This window comes from Schistocerca serialis, unplaced genomic scaffold (assembly GCF_023864345.2).
Source record: "Schistocerca serialis cubense isolate TAMUIC-IGC-003099 unplaced genomic scaffold, iqSchSeri2.2 HiC_scaffold_1368, whole genome shotgun sequence".
Lineage (NCBI taxonomy): Eukaryota > Metazoa > Arthropoda > Insecta > Orthoptera > Acrididae > Schistocerca > Schistocerca serialis.
The window spans coordinates 90,179-107,468 of NW_026047589.1; the positions used below are offsets into that span (position 1 = coordinate 90,179).

A 17,290-nucleotide genomic window follows, 5' to 3' on the forward strand; every position below is an offset into this window, starting at 1 on the left:
GATCGTTTTAAGACGACAGAAAACTAGCGTCAGCGGTGCGTCAGTGGGAAGTCGGTGAAGTCGCCATCGGAGCCATAAGCCAGTAATTACGACATACGAATCACTCGCGCACCGCGCAGCTGTACGATAATGCTCGTGCGTGGGCCCGCATAGCTGAGTCGGTAGAGCGCTAGGTTTTCAACCAAAGGGTCCTGGGTTCAAGTCCCTGTCTGGGCGAAAATTAATACACTTTCGTAACGGCTAATGGAAACCCTACAGAAAAGAGTGAGGCCACGCCGTTTTCTGCCATCAGATTGCTTCTAAAGATGGCGGTTTCAGTTGTCGGGAGTCGCTTCCGCCACCGGCAGTCGTGGCCGAGTGGTTAAGGCGTCTGACTTGAAATCAGATTCCCTCTGGGAGCGTAGGTTCGAGTCCTGCCGACTGCGAAAATTTTCTCGCTCTCAAAAGGCGGACGTTCAGCTGCATCCTAGCAGTTGCGTCACTACTAAACACGTGGGTCACCAGCAATGTGCAGTGCTATTTGATCCAGGGCGCAGCGTTACAGTCGCGCCCAGAAGCCGCAGCTCATCTCCGCGTCTCACAGCCGTCCACCTGGTGTTAGTACAAGTGTCGCCTCACTGGGCAGTGCAGATGTGTCCATTTTAGCTTGCAGACGATGACGTGTAGCAATTTATGAGCTAACGCAAGTCGTATGTTTTACCGTGTGTATCTGCTAGATACTGCCTCTCATACGGTGGAGAGACTCACTCCTTCTTGTGTCTCGTTCTCCGCACACGAGTTGCCCCTGGCATCGATATAGCACGGGTTTTCTAGCGTCAGCGAAGTCAATATTACACGAATCGAGTCGACATGTTTGCTTGTTACGATGACGGAAGAAGAAGAAATGTGTGTGGAACTTCACTGCATCGGCTGCTCGCCTTTCAGCGCCCCTGTGTCTTATCAGACGAAGGTGACTGTGAAATTGGCAACGAGGCAGAGGTTAACGAACACATGCAAATGGCAACCTTCGACGTCAGCCGAAATAGCTCAGTTGGGAGAGCGTTAGACTGAAGATCTAAAGGTCCCTGGTTCGATCCCGGGTTTCGGCAGGTATTCGTTTTGATGCGACGCCAATGGAATTACTCTGCGTTTGTGATAATGCAACTACCGCTGACAACAAAAATGACTCTCTCCTGTAGCTGTTCTGGTTGTCTAGTGCATGCCATAAGAGGAACTCACTAGACAACTAACTCCCCTAGAAGCAAAAGAATTAAAAATATCCTACCGACTGCATTCCTTTTTCTGTGTCAGGTGGTGAAGAACGTCTTCAACGGAACCGTGAAATGAGCGAAAGCGTGGGAAACATTGCATTCGAAATGCTTGTGAATTTTCCAATTGCCCAGTGAGTGTCGACAAAACACGTAAATTCTCTGCTCCGACGTATGAGGCGTAACAACTAGTGCAATTTGTTGTTGCATCGTGTGCCAGCAGTCTTCGAGAGTGTGTTACGAGCTTAGCGTGATAAGTTTGTAGACAGCATGTAGGCGACGTTTTATTAGTAACGGCCCCATACAGCGATTGCACAACAGTAAAGGACATGAGTCAATGTATAGTTGTGCATTGTGGGAGGTTTTGCAGCCTCGTCTGAGCCCGGATAGCTCAGTTGGTAGAGCATTAGGCTTTTAACCTAAGGGTCCAGGGTTCAAGGCCCCGTCGAGGCGGAAATTTTAACACTTTGGTAGCGATTCGTCTGGTAGCGGTGGAAACGCTACGGAAAATAATGCAGTTACGCCGTTTACTGACACCACAGTGCTTTAAACGGTAGCAGTTGCATGTGTCGGGAGAACACCGCGCTAACGGCAGTCGTGGCCGAGTGGTTAAGGCGTCTGACTCGAAATCAGATTCCCTCTGGGAGCGTAGGTTCGAATCCTACCGGCTGCGTGCGATTTTGCGTACAGAGGAGCAAACATTTTCGCACACATGTGACATGCGTGGGCGAATGCGGGTGCAAACCAGTGACGCCATTCTCAACAAGACGAAAATTTCCGTTTTAAGAATACTGAGTTTTCGCGACGACCGCTGCTTACTGTGGCTATCGGTTCACCTCACACTGACACTGACGCTGGGACTGCAGAAAGCCGTCGCTGAGATCGTGAGTTCACAGATGTGCTCGAAAGTGATGGACAGAGCGAACATTTCATTTTCTTTTTAAGAATCGCAATTTCCATCACTCGAGTGCGGCCAAAGCAGTGGTGCAGCGTTTCTTTTCTTAAGATCTCGCAGCTGCTTGGAGGTATGTCGATCGTTTTAAGACGACAGAAAACTAGCGTCAGCGGTGCGTCAGTGGGAAGTCGGTGAAGTCGCCATCGGAGCCATAAGCCAGTAATTACGACATACGAATCACTCGCGCACCGCGCAGCTGTACGATAATGCTCGTGCGTGGGCCCGCATAGCTGAGTCGGTAGAGCGCTAGGTTTTCAACCAAAGGGTCCTGGGTTCAAGTCCCTGTCTGGGCGAAAATTAATACACTTTCGTAACGGCTAATGGAAACCCTACAGAAAAGAGTGAGGCCACGCCGTTTTCTGCCATCAGATTGCTTCTAAAGATGGCGGTTTCAGTTGTCGGGAGTCGCTTCCGCCACCGGCAGTCGTGGCCGAGTGGTTAAGGCGTCTGACTTGAAATCAGATTCCCTCTGGGAGCGTAGGTTCGAGTCCTGCCGACTGCGAAAATTTTCTCGCTCTCAAAAGGCGGACGTTCAGCTGCATCCTAGCAGTTGCGTCACTACTAAACACGTGGGTCACCAGCAATGTGCAGTGCTATTTGATCCAGGGCGCAGCGTTACAGTCGCGCCCAGAAGCCGCAGCTCATCTCCGCGTCTCACAGCCGTCCACCTGGTGTTAGTACAAGTGTCGCCTCACTGGGCAGTGCAGATGTGTCCATTTTAGCTTGCAGACGATGACGTGTAGCAATTTATGAGCTAACGCAAGTCGTATGTTTTACCGTGTGTATCTGCTAGATACTGCCTCTCATACGGTGGAGAGACTCACTCCTTCTTGTGTCTCGTTCTCCGCACACGAGTTGCCCCTGGCATCGATATAGCACGGGTTTTCTAGCGTCAGCGAAGTCAATATTACACGAATCGAGTCGACATGTTTGCTTGTTACGATGACGGAAGAAGAAGAAATGTGTGTGGAACTTCACTGCATCGGCTGCTCGCCTTTCAGCGCCCCTGTGTCTTATCAGACGAAGGTGACTGTGAAATTGGCAACGAGGCAGAGGTTAACGAACACATGCAAATGGCAACCTTCGACGTCAGCCGAAATAGCTCAGTTGGGAGAGCGTTAGACTGAAGATCTAAAGGTCCCTGGTTCGATCCCGGGTTTCGGCAGGTATTCGTTTTGATGCGACGCCAATGGAATTACTCTGCGTTTGTGATAATGCAACTACCGCTGACAACAAAAATGACTCTCTCCTGTAGCTGTTCTGGTTGTCTAGTGCATGCCATAAGAGGAACTCACTAGACAACTAACTCCCCTAGAAGCAAAAGAATTAAAAATATCCTACCGACTGCATTCCTTTTTCTGTGTCAGGTGGTGAAGAACGTCTTCAACGGAACCGTGAAATGAGCGAAAGCGTGGGAAACATTGCATTCGAAATGCTTGTGAATTTTCCAATTGCCCAGTGAGTGTCGACAAAACACGTAAATTCTCTGCTCCGACGTATGAGGCGTAACAACTAGTGCAATTTGTTGTTGCATCGTGTGCCAGCAGTCTTCGAGAGTGTGTTACGAGCTTAGCGTGATAAGTTTGTAGACAGCATGTAGGCGACGTTTTATTAGTAACGGCCCCATACAGCGATTGCACAACAGTAAAGGACATGAGTCAATGTATAGTTGTGCATTGTGGGAGGTTTTGCAGCCTCGTCTGAGCCCGGATAGCTCAGTTGGTAGAGCATTAGGCTTTTAACCTAAGGGTCCAGGGTTCAAGGCCCCGTCGAGGCGGAAATTTTAACACTTTGGTAGCGATTCGTCTGGTAGCGGTGGAAACGCTACGGAAAATAATGCAGTTACGCCGTTTACTGACACCACAGTGCTTTAAACGGTAGCAGTTGCATGTGTCGGGAGAACACCGCGCTAACGGCAGTCGTGGCCGAGTGGTTAAGGCGTCTGACTCGAAATCAGATTCCCTCTGGGAGCGTAGGTTCGAATCCTACCGGCTGCGTGCGATTTTGCGTACAGAGGAGCAAACATTTTCGCACACATGTGACATGCGTGGGCGAATGCGGGTGCAAACCAGTGACGCCATTCTCAACAAGACGAAAATTTCCGTTTTAAGAATACTGAGTTTTCGCGACGACCGCTGCTTACTGTGGCTATCGGTTCACCTCACACTGACACTGACGCTGGGACTGCAGAAAGCCGTCGCTGAGATCGTGAGTTCACAGATGTGCTCGAAAGTGATGGACAGAGCGAACATTTCATTTTCTTTTTAAGAATCGCAATTTCCATCACTCGAGTGCGGCCAAAGCAGTGGTGCAGCGTTTCTTTTCTTAAGATCTCGCAGCTGCTTGGAGGTATGTCGATCGTTTTAAGACGACAGAAAACTAGCGTCAGCGGTGCGTCAGTGGGAAGTCGGTGAAGTCGCCATCGGAGCCATAAGCCAGTAATTACGACATACGAATCACTCGCGCACCGCGCAGCTGTACGATAATGCTCGTGCGTGGGCCCGCATAGCTGAGTCGGTAGAGCGCTAGGTTTTCAACCAAAGGGTCCTGGGTTCAAGTCCCTGTCTGGGCGAAAATTAATACACTTTCGTAACGGCTAATGGAAACCCTACAGAAAAGAGTGAGGCCACGCCGTTTTCTGCCATCAGATTGCTTCTAAAGATGGCGGTTTCAGTTGTCGGGAGTCGCTTCCGCCACCGGCAGTCGTGGCCGAGTGGTTAAGGCGTCTGACTTGAAATCAGATTCCCTCTGGGAGCGTAGGTTCGAGTCCTGCCGACTGCGAAAATTTTCTCGCTCTCAAAAGGCGGACGTTCAGCTGCATCCTAGCAGTTGCGTCACTACTAAACACGTGGGTCACCAGCAATGTGCAGTGCTATTTGATCCAGGGCGCAGCGTTACAGTCGCGCCCAGAAGCCGCAGCTCATCTCCGCGTCTCACAGCCGTCCACCTGGTGTTAGTACAAGTGTCGCCTCACTGGGCAGTGCAGATGTGTCCATTTTAGCTTGCAGACGATGACGTGTAGCAATTTATGAGCTAACGCAAGTCGTATGTTTTACCGTGTGTATCTGCTAGATACTGCCTCTCATACGGTGGAGAGACTCACTCCTTCTTGTGTCTCGTTCTCCGCACACGAGTTGCCCCTGGCATCGATATAGCACGGGTTTTCTAGCGTCAGCGAAGTCAATATTACACGAATCGAGTCGACATGTTTGCTTGTTACGATGACGGAAGAAGAAGAAATGTGTGTGGAACTTCACTGCATCGGCTGCTCGCCTTTCAGCGCCCCTGTGTCTTATCAGACGAAGGTGACTGTGAAATTGGCAACGAGGCAGAGGTTAACGAACACATGCAAATGGCAACCTTCGACGTCAGCCGAAATAGCTCAGTTGGGAGAGCGTTAGACTGAAGATCTAAAGGTCCCTGGTTCGATCCCGGGTTTCGGCAGGTATTCGTTTTGATGCGACGCCAATGGAATTACTCTGCGTTTGTGATAATGCAACTACCGCTGACAACAAAAATGACTCTCTCCTGTAGCTGTTCTGGTTGTCTAGTGCATGCCATAAGAGGAACTCACTAGACAACTAACTCCCCTAGAAGCAAAAGAATTAAAAATATCCTACCGACTGCATTCCTTTTTCTGTGTCAGGTGGTGAAGAACGTCTTCAACGGAACCGTGAAATGAGCGAAAGCGTGGGAAACATTGCATTCGAAATGCTTGTGAATTTTCCAATTGCCCAGTGAGTGTCGACAAAACACGTAAATTCTCTGCTCCGACGTATGAGGCGTAACAACTAGTGCAATTTGTTGTTGCATCGTGTGCCAGCAGTCTTCGAGAGTGTGTTACGAGCTTAGCGTGATAAGTTTGTAGACAGCATGTAGGCGACGTTTTATTAGTAACGGCCCCATACAGCGATTGCACAACAGTAAAGGACATGAGTCAATGTATAGTTGTGCATTGTGGGAGGTTTTGCAGCCTCGTCTGAGCCCGGATAGCTCAGTTGGTAGAGCATTAGGCTTTTAACCTAAGGGTCCAGGGTTCAAGGCCCCGTCGAGGCGGAAATTTTAACACTTTGGTAGCGATTCGTCTGGTAGCGGTGGAAACGCTACGGAAAATAATGCAGTTACGCCGTTTACTGACACCACAGTGCTTTAAACGGTAGCAGTTGCATGTGTCGGGAGAACACCGCGCTAACGGCAGTCGTGGCCGAGTGGTTAAGGCGTCTGACTCGAAATCAGATTCCCTCTGGGAGCGTAGGTTCGAATCCTACCGGCTGCGTGCGATTTTGCGTACAGAGGAGCAAACATTTTCGCACACATGTGACATGCGTGGGCGAATGCGGGTGCAAACCAGTGACGCCATTCTCAACAAGACGAAAATTTCCGTTTTAAGAATACTGAGTTTTCGCGACGACCGCTGCTTACTGTGGCTATCGGTTCACCTCACACTGACACTGACGCTGGGACTGCAGAAAGCCGTCGCTGAGATCGTGAGTTCACAGATGTGCTCGAAAGTGATGGACAGAGCGAACATTTCATTTTCTTTTTAAGAATCGCAATTTCCATCACTCGAGTGCGGCCAAAGCAGTGGTGCAGCGTTTCTTTTCTTAAGATCTCGCAGCTGCTTGGAGGTATGTCGATCGTTTTAAGACGACAGAAAACTAGCGTCAGCGGTGCGTCAGTGGGAAGTCGGTGAAGTCGCCATCGGAGCCATAAGCCAGTAATTACGACATACGAATCACTCGCGCACCGCGCAGCTGTACGATAATGCTCGTGCGTGGGCCCGCATAGCTGAGTCGGTAGAGCGCTAGGTTTTCAACCAAAGGGTCCTGGGTTCAAGTCCCTGTCTGGGCGAAAATTAATACACTTTCGTAACGGCTAATGGAAACCCTACAGAAAAGAGTGAGGCCACGCCGTTTTCTGCCATCAGATTGCTTCTAAAGATGGCGGTTTCAGTTGTCGGGAGTCGCTTCCGCCACCGGCAGTCGTGGCCGAGTGGTTAAGGCGTCTGACTTGAAATCAGATTCCCTCTGGGAGCGTAGGTTCGAGTCCTGCCGACTGCGAAAATTTTCTCGCTCTCAAAAGGCGGACGTTCAGCTGCATCCTAGCAGTTGCGTCACTACTAAACACGTGGGTCACCAGCAATGTGCAGTGCTATTTGATCCAGGGCGCAGCGTTACAGTCGCGCCCAGAAGCCGCAGCTCATCTCCGCGTCTCACAGCCGTCCACCTGGTGTTAGTACAAGTGTCGCCTCACTGGGCAGTGCAGATGTGTCCATTTTAGCTTGCAGACGATGACGTGTAGCAATTTATGAGCTAACGCAAGTCGTATGTTTTACCGTGTGTATCTGCTAGATACTGCCTCTCATACGGTGGAGAGACTCACTCCTTCTTGTGTCTCGTTCTCCGCACACGAGTTGCCCCTGGCATCGATATAGCACGGGTTTTCTAGCGTCAGCGAAGTCAATATTACACGAATCGAGTCGACATGTTTGCTTGTTACGATGACGGAAGAAGAAGAAATGTGTGTGGAACTTCACTGCATCGGCTGCTCGCCTTTCAGCGCCCCTGTGTCTTATCAGACGAAGGTGACTGTGAAATTGGCAACGAGGCAGAGGTTAACGAACACATGCAAATGGCAACCTTCGACGTCAGCCGAAATAGCTCAGTTGGGAGAGCGTTAGACTGAAGATCTAAAGGTCCCTGGTTCGATCCCGGGTTTCGGCAGGTATTCGTTTTGATGCGACGCCAATGGAATTACTCTGCGTTTGTGATAATGCAACTACCGCTGACAACAAAAATGACTCTCTCCTGTAGCTGTTCTGGTTGTCTAGTGCATGCCATAAGAGGAACTCACTAGACAACTAACTCCCCTAGAAGCAAAAGAATTAAAAATATCCTACCGACTGCATTCCTTTTTCTGTGTCAGGTGGTGAAGAACGTCTTCAACGGAACCGTGAAATGAGCGAAAGCGTGGGAAACATTGCATTCGAAATGCTTGTGAATTTTCCAATTGCCCAGTGAGTGTCGACAAAACACGTAAATTCTCTGCTCCGACGTATGAGGCGTAACAACTAGTGCAATTTGTTGTTGCATCGTGTGCCAGCAGTCTTCGAGAGTGTGTTACGAGCTTAGCGTGATAAGTTTGTAGACAGCATGTAGGCGACGTTTTATTAGTAACGGCCCCATACAGCGATTGCACAACAGTAAAGGACATGAGTCAATGTATAGTTGTGCATTGTGGGAGGTTTTGCAGCCTCGTCTGAGCCCGGATAGCTCAGTTGGTAGAGCATTAGGCTTTTAACCTAAGGGTCCAGGGTTCAAGGCCCCGTCGAGGCGGAAATTTTAACACTTTGGTAGCGATTCGTCTGGTAGCGGTGGAAACGCTACGGAAAATAATGCAGTTACGCCGTTTACTGACACCACAGTGCTTTAAACGGTAGCAGTTGCATGTGTCGGGAGAACACCGCGCTAACGGCAGTCGTGGCCGAGTGGTTAAGGCGTCTGACTCGAAATCAGATTCCCTCTGGGAGCGTAGGTTCGAATCCTACCGGCTGCGTGCGATTTTGCGTACAGAGGAGCAAACATTTTCGCACACATGTGACATGCGTGGGCGAATGCGGGTGCAAACCAGTGACGCCATTCTCAACAAGACGAAAATTTCCGTTTTAAGAATACTGAGTTTTCGCGACGACCGCTGCTTACTGTGGCTATCGGTTCACCTCACACTGACACTGACGCTGGGACTGCAGAAAGCCGTCGCTGAGATCGTGAGTTCACAGATGTGCTCGAAAGTGATGGACAGAGCGAACATTTCATTTTCTTTTTAAGAATCGCAATTTCCATCACTCGAGTGCGGCCAAAGCAGTGGTGCAGCGTTTCTTTTCTTAAGATCTCGCAGCTGCTTGGAGGTATGTCGATCGTTTTAAGACGACAGAAAACTAGCGTCAGCGGTGCGTCAGTGGGAAGTCGGTGAAGTCGCCATCGGAGCCATAAGCCAGTAATTACGACATACGAATCACTCGCGCACCGCGCAGCTGTACGATAATGCTCGTGCGTGGGCCCGCATAGCTGAGTCGGTAGAGCGCTAGGTTTTCAACCAAAGGGTCCTGGGTTCAAGTCCCTGTCTGGGCGAAAATTAATACACTTTCGTAACGGCTAATGGAAACCCTACAGAAAAGAGTGAGGCCACGCCGTTTTCTGCCATCAGATTGCTTCTAAAGATGGCGGTTTCAGTTGTCGGGAGTCGCTTCCGCCACCGGCAGTCGTGGCCGAGTGGTTAAGGCGTCTGACTTGAAATCAGATTCCCTCTGGGAGCGTAGGTTCGAGTCCTGCCGACTGCGAAAATTTTCTCGCTCTCAAAAGGCGGACGTTCAGCTGCATCCTAGCAGTTGCGTCACTACTAAACACGTGGGTCACCAGCAATGTGCAGTGCTATTTGATCCAGGGCGCAGCGTTACAGTCGCGCCCAGAAGCCGCAGCTCATCTCCGCGTCTCACAGCCGTCCACCTGGTGTTAGTACAAGTGTCGCCTCACTGGGCAGTGCAGATGTGTCCATTTTAGCTTGCAGACGATGACGTGTAGCAATTTATGAGCTAACGCAAGTCGTATGTTTTACCGTGTGTATCTGCTAGATACTGCCTCTCATACGGTGGAGAGACTCACTCCTTCTTGTGTCTCGTTCTCCGCACACGAGTTGCCCCTGGCATCGATATAGCACGGGTTTTCTAGCGTCAGCGAAGTCAATATTACACGAATCGAGTCGACATGTTTGCTTGTTACGATGACGGAAGAAGAAGAAATGTGTGTGGAACTTCACTGCATCGGCTGCTCGCCTTTCAGCGCCCCTGTGTCTTATCAGACGAAGGTGACTGTGAAATTGGCAACGAGGCAGAGGTTAACGAACACATGCAAATGGCAACCTTCGACGTCAGCCGAAATAGCTCAGTTGGGAGAGCGTTAGACTGAAGATCTAAAGGTCCCTGGTTCGATCCCGGGTTTCGGCAGGTATTCGTTTTGATGCGACGCCAATGGAATTACTCTGCGTTTGTGATAATGCAACTACCGCTGACAACAAAAATGACTCTCTCCTGTAGCTGTTCTGGTTGTCTAGTGCATGCCATAAGAGGAACTCACTAGACAACTAACTCCCCTAGAAGCAAAAGAATTAAAAATATCCTACCGACTGCATTCCTTTTTCTGTGTCAGGTGGTGAAGAACGTCTTCAACGGAACCGTGAAATGAGCGAAAGCGTGGGAAACATTGCATTCGAAATGCTTGTGAATTTTCCAATTGCCCAGTGAGTGTCGACAAAACACGTAAATTCTCTGCTCCGACGTATGAGGCGTAACAACTAGTGCAATTTGTTGTTGCATCGTGTGCCAGCAGTCTTCGAGAGTGTGTTACGAGCTTAGCGTGATAAGTTTGTAGACAGCATGTAGGCGACGTTTTATTAGTAACGGCCCCATACAGCGATTGCACAACAGTAAAGGACATGAGTCAATGTATAGTTGTGCATTGTGGGAGGTTTTGCAGCCTCGTCTGAGCCCGGATAGCTCAGTTGGTAGAGCATTAGGCTTTTAACCTAAGGGTCCAGGGTTCAAGGCCCCGTCGAGGCGGAAATTTTAACACTTTGGTAGCGATTCGTCTGGTAGCGGTGGAAACGCTACGGAAAATAATGCAGTTACGCCGTTTACTGACACCACAGTGCTTTAAACGGTAGCAGTTGCATGTGTCGGGAGAACACCGCGCTAACGGCAGTCGTGGCCGAGTGGTTAAGGCGTCTGACTCGAAATCAGATTCCCTCTGGGAGCGTAGGTTCGAATCCTACCGGCTGCGTGCGATTTTGCGTACAGAGGAGCAAACATTTTCGCACACATGTGACATGCGTGGGCGAATGCGGGTGCAAACCAGTGACGCCATTCTCAACAAGACGAAAATTTCCGTTTTAAGAATACTGAGTTTTCGCGACGACCGCTGCTTACTGTGGCTATCGGTTCACCTCACACTGACACTGACGCTGGGACTGCAGAAAGCCGTCGCTGAGATCGTGAGTTCACAGATGTGCTCGAAAGTGATGGACAGAGCGAACATTTCATTTTCTTTTTAAGAATCGCAATTTCCATCACTCGAGTGCGGCCAAAGCAGTGGTGCAGCGTTTCTTTTCTTAAGATCTCGCAGCTGCTTGGAGGTATGTCGATCGTTTTAAGACGACAGAAAACTAGCGTCAGCGGTGCGTCAGTGGGAAGTCGGTGAAGTCGCCATCGGAGCCATAAGCCAGTAATTACGACATACGAATCACTCGCGCACCGCGCAGCTGTACGATAATGCTCGTGCGTGGGCCCGCATAGCTGAGTCGGTAGAGCGCTAGGTTTTCAACCAAAGGGTCCTGGGTTCAAGTCCCTGTCTGGGCGAAAATTAATACACTTTCGTAACGGCTAATGGAAACCCTACAGAAAAGAGTGAGGCCACGCCGTTTTCTGCCATCAGATTGCTTCTAAAGATGGCGGTTTCAGTTGTCGGGAGTCGCTTCCGCCACCGGCAGTCGTGGCCGAGTGGTTAAGGCGTCTGACTTGAAATCAGATTCCCTCTGGGAGCGTAGGTTCGAGTCCTGCCGACTGCGAGAATTTTCTCGCTCTCAAAAGGCGGACGTTCAGCTGCATCCTAGCAGTTGCGTCACTACTAAACACGTGGGTCACCAGCAATGTGCAGTGCTATTTGATCCAGGGCGCAGCGTTACAGTCGCGCCCAGAAGCCGCAGCTCATCTCCGCGTCTCACAGCCGTCCACCTGGTGTTAGTACAAGTGTCGCCTCACTGGGCAGTGCAGATGTGTCCATTTTAGCTTGCAGACGATGACGTGTAGCAATTTATGAGCTAACGCAAGTCGTATGTTTTACCGTGTGTATCTGCTAGATACTGCCTCTCATACGGTGGAGAGACTCACTCCTTCTTGTGTCTCGTTCTCCGCACACGAGTTGCCCCTGGCATCGATATAGCACGGGTTTTCTAGCGTCAGCGAAGTCAATATTACACGAATCGAGTCGACATGTTTGCTTGTTACGATGACGGAAGAAGAAGAAATGTGTGTGGAACTTCACTGCATCGGCTGCTCGCCTTTCAGCGCCCCTGTGTCTTATCAGACGAAGGTGACTGTGAAATTGGCAACGAGGCAGAGGTTAACGAACACATGCAAATGGCAACCTTCGACGTCAGCCGAAATAGCTCAGTTGGGGCGTAGTTCCGCTTTAGACGCCGTGCAGTGTGGACGTGCCTAGTCTTCCGCTCCGCCGTAGCGTTACGTATAGTGGACTATAGCTTTTGTTTACGTGTTGTGTTGCAACTTCTGTGAGTGTTTCTCCGTCGTTGTTTAGTACCTTGTGTTACTTTCTGTCCTTATTTCAGTGTGTTGTGTGTAGCGGTTTCGACCGCATATTTTGAAAATGTCGTCCCAGGTTATTCCTCGTCAGGCTACAGTTAGTTTTACTTTTGACAAGTCAACCCGCCATGTGCAACCTAGTTCCCTTGAGATTCATGATTGGTTGGTAGATACCTTTGGTGTTCATTCGGATCAGGTGCATACTGCTTATTTTGATACCGAACTGTATGTTTTCTTTGTTAAGTTTATGGACCCACTTCAGGTTGATAAAATTCTTTCTAAATATGGTCATCAAGTTCTCTTTCGGCATCGGGATGATTCTGTAAGTACCGTGCTGCTTTCCAATGCTTCCATCACGTATACCAATGTTCGTGTTTACAACCTTCCACCGGAGGTGGATAATGTCTATCTTAAGGAGGGTCTACAAAAGTATGGTGATGTAAAGAGCATTCGCCTTGAACGCTGGTCAAGCCAACATCGCCTGCAATGTTACAGTGGTATTCGTTCAGTCGAAATGCACGTTAAGCAGAATATTCCATCTCACCTGCAGATCGGTGGATATCGTGTCCATGTAACATATAGTGGTCAGGTTGGCACCTGTTTTTTGTGCAATGAAAGTGGTCACGTGCGTACCGACTGTCCGCGGAGGGTTTTTGTTTTAAAAAATTCTCTCGAACAGCGTCGCAAGTTAACGGTCGCTGACCTCGTTGCAGGTGGTTCTGCTCTTGGTGTAGCACAGTCCAGTGGTAGTAGCGCTCCGCCACAGGTTTTGCGCACCCCTGACACAGAATTTCCTCCTTTGCGTGCTAAATCTGATGTTGTTCCGTCTGTCCCTCAGGTGGGTGTGCCACTTTTGAATAATAAGAGGCGTCGCCCACACGATGGAAATAGTACGGATGAGGATCTCCCTGAGATGCCCCAGTCCGAGCGACCGGCATCCTCCGAGCCACTGTGTACTGTAGCTGCTCCCTGCTCTCCTGAGGTAACGGTTACGGTGGCGGCTGCTGGCGCCCCTCCGGCCTCCGACGCAGCTTCTCTCGAGTCGGATCGTCGGTCGGGCCTGTTGGCGCCGTCTTCCGAACCGACTTCGATGTCACAACAAGTGGAGCCGAGACAACTTCCTGCTTCGCTGCCCCATACCTCTGCCAGCGGAGCTGCTCCGCTTCCGTCCAACATTGCGGCCTCGGACCTTCCTGCTCACGATTCGCCTCCGTGCAGTCCATGTTTGCCGGAAGCTAGTGTAAGTGTTGACCATTCCGTTTTGTCGGAGTTTCCCCCCGCGACCCCGGATCCCGCATGTGGACCGGCGCGGGTGGTGTCGGATACAGAACTTGACCCTCCTACGTCACCGGCGGCTGAAGCTTCCTTGCCCGTCAGCCGACGCAAGTTACGCGTTCAGCCGAACGTTAATGCTGTTCGTAAAAAACCGAAGCGTAAGGGATCCGCGGAACGGGGTACCAGTCCCCCTCCCTCGGATGCCTCCGTCTCCCCTGCTATGGACTGTGACGTTGGTGCGTCGGTGTAGGTGATTTCCTTTTTCGCTTTTCTCTCTATGGTTCAAGCATACACCTTTCTTACCTTAAATCTTAACCGTATTGAGTCCGACGTTCGCATTGCCTCTTTGCGGCAGTTTATTTACGACGCCTGTGCGGACGTAGTGTTCTTGCAGGAAGTGTTGTTTTCTGATCTCTCTCTACCTGGATTTCAAACTGTTTCTAATGTCGCGCCGGAATATTCAACGGGAACTGCTCTTTTCTTTCGAGAGGGCATTCCTATTACTGACATTGAATTCCTTGACTCTGGCCGTGGGATTGGTTGTCGTCTTTTTGATCTCCGCCTCGTTGTTTTGTATGCCCCCTCTGGTTCGGGTCACACTGTGGCTCGCTCGCGCTTTTATAAAGAAGAGCTTATTTATCTTTTGCGCCAGAGTCCTCGGAGTCTCCTGCTCGGAGGCGATTTTAATTGTGTTTTACGCCCTGAAGACCAGTCCCCCAATTTTAATTATTGCCGTGATTTACATGACTTAGTTAGTACGATGCATCTGCGTGATGTTTGGGAACACAAATATCCAACCCTGGTGAAATATACGTTTTTTACCGCGTCCTCATGCAGTAGACTCGACAGATTCTATTTATCTGATTTTTTATGTGATAAAATTCTTTCTGTCGATGTTATTCCTACTAGTTTTTCTGACCATTGTGCTTTTACTGCAACTGTAAATCTTAGTCACCAACCTGCAAAACTTTATCGTTCCCAGTGGATGTTAAATGTTTCCCACCTTGCCGACAGTGCTATGGATGATGTTATAAGTGGCGTGTGGGAGCGATGTCTTCGCTCTGTCCCGCGATACCCCTCCTTGCTGGTTTGGTGGACTGCGTTTGCCAAGCCCAAGATTCGCCAGACTTTGATTTTTTACTGTGCTGCAAGGGCGCGTGATTTTAAGAACACGTATGAATATTACTACTCTGTCCTGCGTGAACTATATGACGCAGCGGGTACCTCTCCTCTGCGGATCCATGATGTTCGTCGTATTAAAGCCAAGCTCTTGAGCCTTAAACGACGACAGATGGATGGTCTGCGAGTTAAGTCGAAACCTCACTCTCTTGTTGAAGGTGAACTGACATCCTTGTACCACCTGCTACGGCATCAGACTCGTCGTCGTCGCTCCTTCATCTCTTCTCTTACGGTGGATGATGGGCGACAGCTTATTGCACAGGAGGAAATGGTTCGTGCTCTTCACCAGTATTACACTAGTCTCTATTCTGCCGATGATTCTGGTGAGTCTCTTTCGGACGATGTCTTTGGGGATCTAACTGCGACGATCGCGCCTGACGCGAACGGCGAATTTCTCCGGGAGTTCCAGGTAGATGAGGTTTTCGATTTTATTGCTCGCTCTCCGTCCAGTAAATCGCCGGGTCCAGACGGCCTGCCTAAAGAATTTTATCTCCGTTTTTGGCCTCTTTTGGGTGGCATTTTTACGCAGATTTTAAATGAGATTGTCAGGGGGATGGATGTGCCTGCCGATTTTAAAGTAGGGAAAATTGTTTTAATTCCGAAGTCTTCTGGTCGTTTATCTGCTGCCAATCTTCGTCCGCTCACATTGCTGAATTTTGACTACAAGACAGCTGCTAGAGCGCTCGATAGCCGGTTGTCCTCTCTGCTTCGGGGTGTGATTGGTGCACATCAATGTTGTTTTCATGATAGATCTATTCTGACACCAGTAGCCGAATATCGGGATGTTGTCTCGGTTGCGGCGGTTACAAACGTACATTGTGCCTTTGCCTTCCTTGATTTTCATAAGGCTTTTGATCACGTCAGTCATGTGTTTTTAGATCAAGTTTTAGGTACAATAGGTTTTAACGCTTCATCACGTGGTGTTCTTGGCAATTTGTATAGGGGAATAACAGCTCGGGTGTCAGTCAATGGGCAGCTGACGCCGCCCATTGCTCTCCGCCGCGGAGTGCCTCAGGGTAGTCCGCTCTCTATGTCTTTATTCGTATTGTCCCTGGAACCGCTGCTTCGGACTATTGCTCTCAAGCTTCAGGGTATGTCCCTCTCTGGTGGGAAGCTCTCGGTTAAGGCATATGCGGATGATGTCGTTGTTCTCCTCCGTCAACGTGATGATATCCCGTTGTTGAAAGGGGCAGTTGATGCATACTGTCGTGTCTCTGGAGCGCGTCTCAATCAGGGTAAATGTAAGTTCCTTGATATTCGAGGATTTCGCGATGCTGACGTCCCTTGGGCCACTGTTGTCGATCGCCATACGTCCTTGGGGATTATCATTGATCGGTGTCCTCTAAAAATGGCGGCTCTCAATTGGAAATCTGTCACCGAGAAGATACAGGGGGCTCTGATGGTCCATGAGCAGCGCTCTGCTACCATTTTGCAAAAAGTCAGAATTTTAGACACCTACGTTCTATGTAAAGCTTATTATGTTGCTCAGCTGTTCCCACTTCCCATGATGGTGGCGAAAAGGTTGCGCCAATTGTCTAGCAGGTTTATATGGAAGGGCCATCTATTCAAGTTACGTTACGAGGTAATGACGAAACCGCGTCTCTCCGGAGGCTTGGGCCTCTCTGACATTACTCGCAAGGCGTCTGCTTTGTACGTCCGCCGCACGACTCTAATTGTTACGCAAGAAGTGACTTCAATTACATCCAGGCTTTTTACTGTTGTGCGTCCGGCGAGCCTTGCTCCACCTGTCGATGTCGGACGCCTAAATTTTAAGTTGAAACACATTCGGGAATTTTACATTGCGGTGAGTTACCTCGGTGACGTCTTCTTGCGGCGACCGGTGCCAACGACCAAGGGCTTGATTGCCCGCTGGGAGGGGCTGGCCGGTCCCAATCCAATAGAACTGGCGTCTCCATCTGTGTCCTGGAGGAACGTCTGGAAGAATGTTAGTCTGCCGATCCACTCTATGGCCGTGGCGTCCACGTGGTATAGGGTAATAAATAATTTGGTTCCCACCAATGTACGACTGCACCGTATTGGTCTTTCTGACACGGACACCTGTACTCGGTGTGGTCTCGTGGATACCCTTGAACATCGATTCACCTGCTGTGGGCACCTTGCTAATTGGCGTTGGCTCAGGAAACAACTTGCCTTTGTCACTAGGTCTGCTGAAGCCGCTTATACTATTGACATCATTGTCCGGCCCGATTCTTCCTTTTTTCCGCGAACGAAGCTCCATACCGTCATGTGGTTGATTGGCCA

The 17,290-nt window shown here is 49.8% G+C and overlaps 21 non-coding genes across 21 annotated transcripts; all 21 read left to right on the forward strand.

Annotated features, from left to right (window-relative positions):
* Window positions 1-343: 343 nt before the first annotated feature.
* Window positions 344-425, forward strand: Trnas-uga (transfer RNA serine (anticodon UGA)). Its single transcript has one exon. It is a non-coding gene; the product is annotated as a tRNA-Ser (tRNA).
* Window positions 426-1,015: 590 nt separating this feature from the next.
* Trnaf-gaa (transfer RNA phenylalanine (anticodon GAA)) lies at window positions 1,016-1,088 on the forward strand. Its single transcript has one exon. It is a non-coding gene; the product is annotated as a tRNA-Phe (tRNA).
* A 539-nt stretch (window positions 1,089-1,627) lies between these two features.
* On the forward strand, window positions 1,628-1,700 carry Trnak-uuu (transfer RNA lysine (anticodon UUU)). The gene has a single exon. It is a non-coding gene; the product is annotated as a tRNA-Lys (tRNA).
* A 138-nt stretch (window positions 1,701-1,838) lies between these two features.
* Trnas-cga (transfer RNA serine (anticodon CGA)) lies at window positions 1,839-1,920 on the forward strand. Its single transcript has one exon. It is a non-coding gene; the product is annotated as a tRNA-Ser (tRNA).
* A 702-nt stretch (window positions 1,921-2,622) lies between these two features.
* Window positions 2,623-2,704, forward strand: Trnas-uga (transfer RNA serine (anticodon UGA)). The gene has a single exon. It is a non-coding gene; the product is annotated as a tRNA-Ser (tRNA).
* A 590-nt stretch (window positions 2,705-3,294) lies between these two features.
* On the forward strand, window positions 3,295-3,367 carry Trnaf-gaa (transfer RNA phenylalanine (anticodon GAA)). The gene has a single exon. It is a non-coding gene; the product is annotated as a tRNA-Phe (tRNA).
* A 539-nt stretch (window positions 3,368-3,906) lies between these two features.
* Window positions 3,907-3,979, forward strand: Trnak-uuu (transfer RNA lysine (anticodon UUU)). Its single transcript has one exon. It is a non-coding gene; the product is annotated as a tRNA-Lys (tRNA).
* A 138-nt stretch (window positions 3,980-4,117) lies between these two features.
* Trnas-cga (transfer RNA serine (anticodon CGA)) lies at window positions 4,118-4,199 on the forward strand. Its single transcript has one exon. It is a non-coding gene; the product is annotated as a tRNA-Ser (tRNA).
* A 702-nt stretch (window positions 4,200-4,901) lies between these two features.
* Window positions 4,902-4,983, forward strand: Trnas-uga (transfer RNA serine (anticodon UGA)). Its single transcript has one exon. It is a non-coding gene; the product is annotated as a tRNA-Ser (tRNA).
* Window positions 4,984-5,573: 590 nt separating this feature from the next.
* Trnaf-gaa (transfer RNA phenylalanine (anticodon GAA)) lies at window positions 5,574-5,646 on the forward strand. Its single transcript has one exon. It is a non-coding gene; the product is annotated as a tRNA-Phe (tRNA).
* Window positions 5,647-6,185: 539 nt separating this feature from the next.
* On the forward strand, window positions 6,186-6,258 carry Trnak-uuu (transfer RNA lysine (anticodon UUU)). Its single transcript has one exon. It is a non-coding gene; the product is annotated as a tRNA-Lys (tRNA).
* Window positions 6,259-6,396: 138 nt separating this feature from the next.
* Trnas-cga (transfer RNA serine (anticodon CGA)) lies at window positions 6,397-6,478 on the forward strand. Its single transcript has one exon. It is a non-coding gene; the product is annotated as a tRNA-Ser (tRNA).
* Window positions 6,479-7,180: 702 nt separating this feature from the next.
* Trnas-uga (transfer RNA serine (anticodon UGA)) lies at window positions 7,181-7,262 on the forward strand. The gene has a single exon. It is a non-coding gene; the product is annotated as a tRNA-Ser (tRNA).
* Window positions 7,263-7,852: 590 nt separating this feature from the next.
* On the forward strand, window positions 7,853-7,925 carry Trnaf-gaa (transfer RNA phenylalanine (anticodon GAA)). The gene has a single exon. It is a non-coding gene; the product is annotated as a tRNA-Phe (tRNA).
* A 539-nt stretch (window positions 7,926-8,464) lies between these two features.
* On the forward strand, window positions 8,465-8,537 carry Trnak-uuu (transfer RNA lysine (anticodon UUU)). The gene has a single exon. It is a non-coding gene; the product is annotated as a tRNA-Lys (tRNA).
* A 138-nt stretch (window positions 8,538-8,675) lies between these two features.
* Window positions 8,676-8,757, forward strand: Trnas-cga (transfer RNA serine (anticodon CGA)). The gene has a single exon. It is a non-coding gene; the product is annotated as a tRNA-Ser (tRNA).
* A 702-nt stretch (window positions 8,758-9,459) lies between these two features.
* Trnas-uga (transfer RNA serine (anticodon UGA)) lies at window positions 9,460-9,541 on the forward strand. The gene has a single exon. It is a non-coding gene; the product is annotated as a tRNA-Ser (tRNA).
* A 590-nt stretch (window positions 9,542-10,131) lies between these two features.
* Window positions 10,132-10,204, forward strand: Trnaf-gaa (transfer RNA phenylalanine (anticodon GAA)). Its single transcript has one exon. It is a non-coding gene; the product is annotated as a tRNA-Phe (tRNA).
* A 539-nt stretch (window positions 10,205-10,743) lies between these two features.
* Window positions 10,744-10,816, forward strand: Trnak-uuu (transfer RNA lysine (anticodon UUU)). Its single transcript has one exon. It is a non-coding gene; the product is annotated as a tRNA-Lys (tRNA).
* Window positions 10,817-10,954: 138 nt separating this feature from the next.
* Trnas-cga (transfer RNA serine (anticodon CGA)) lies at window positions 10,955-11,036 on the forward strand. Its single transcript has one exon. It is a non-coding gene; the product is annotated as a tRNA-Ser (tRNA).
* A 702-nt stretch (window positions 11,037-11,738) lies between these two features.
* Trnas-uga (transfer RNA serine (anticodon UGA)) lies at window positions 11,739-11,820 on the forward strand. The gene has a single exon. It is a non-coding gene; the product is annotated as a tRNA-Ser (tRNA).
* Window positions 11,821-17,290: the final 5,470 nt, after the last annotated feature.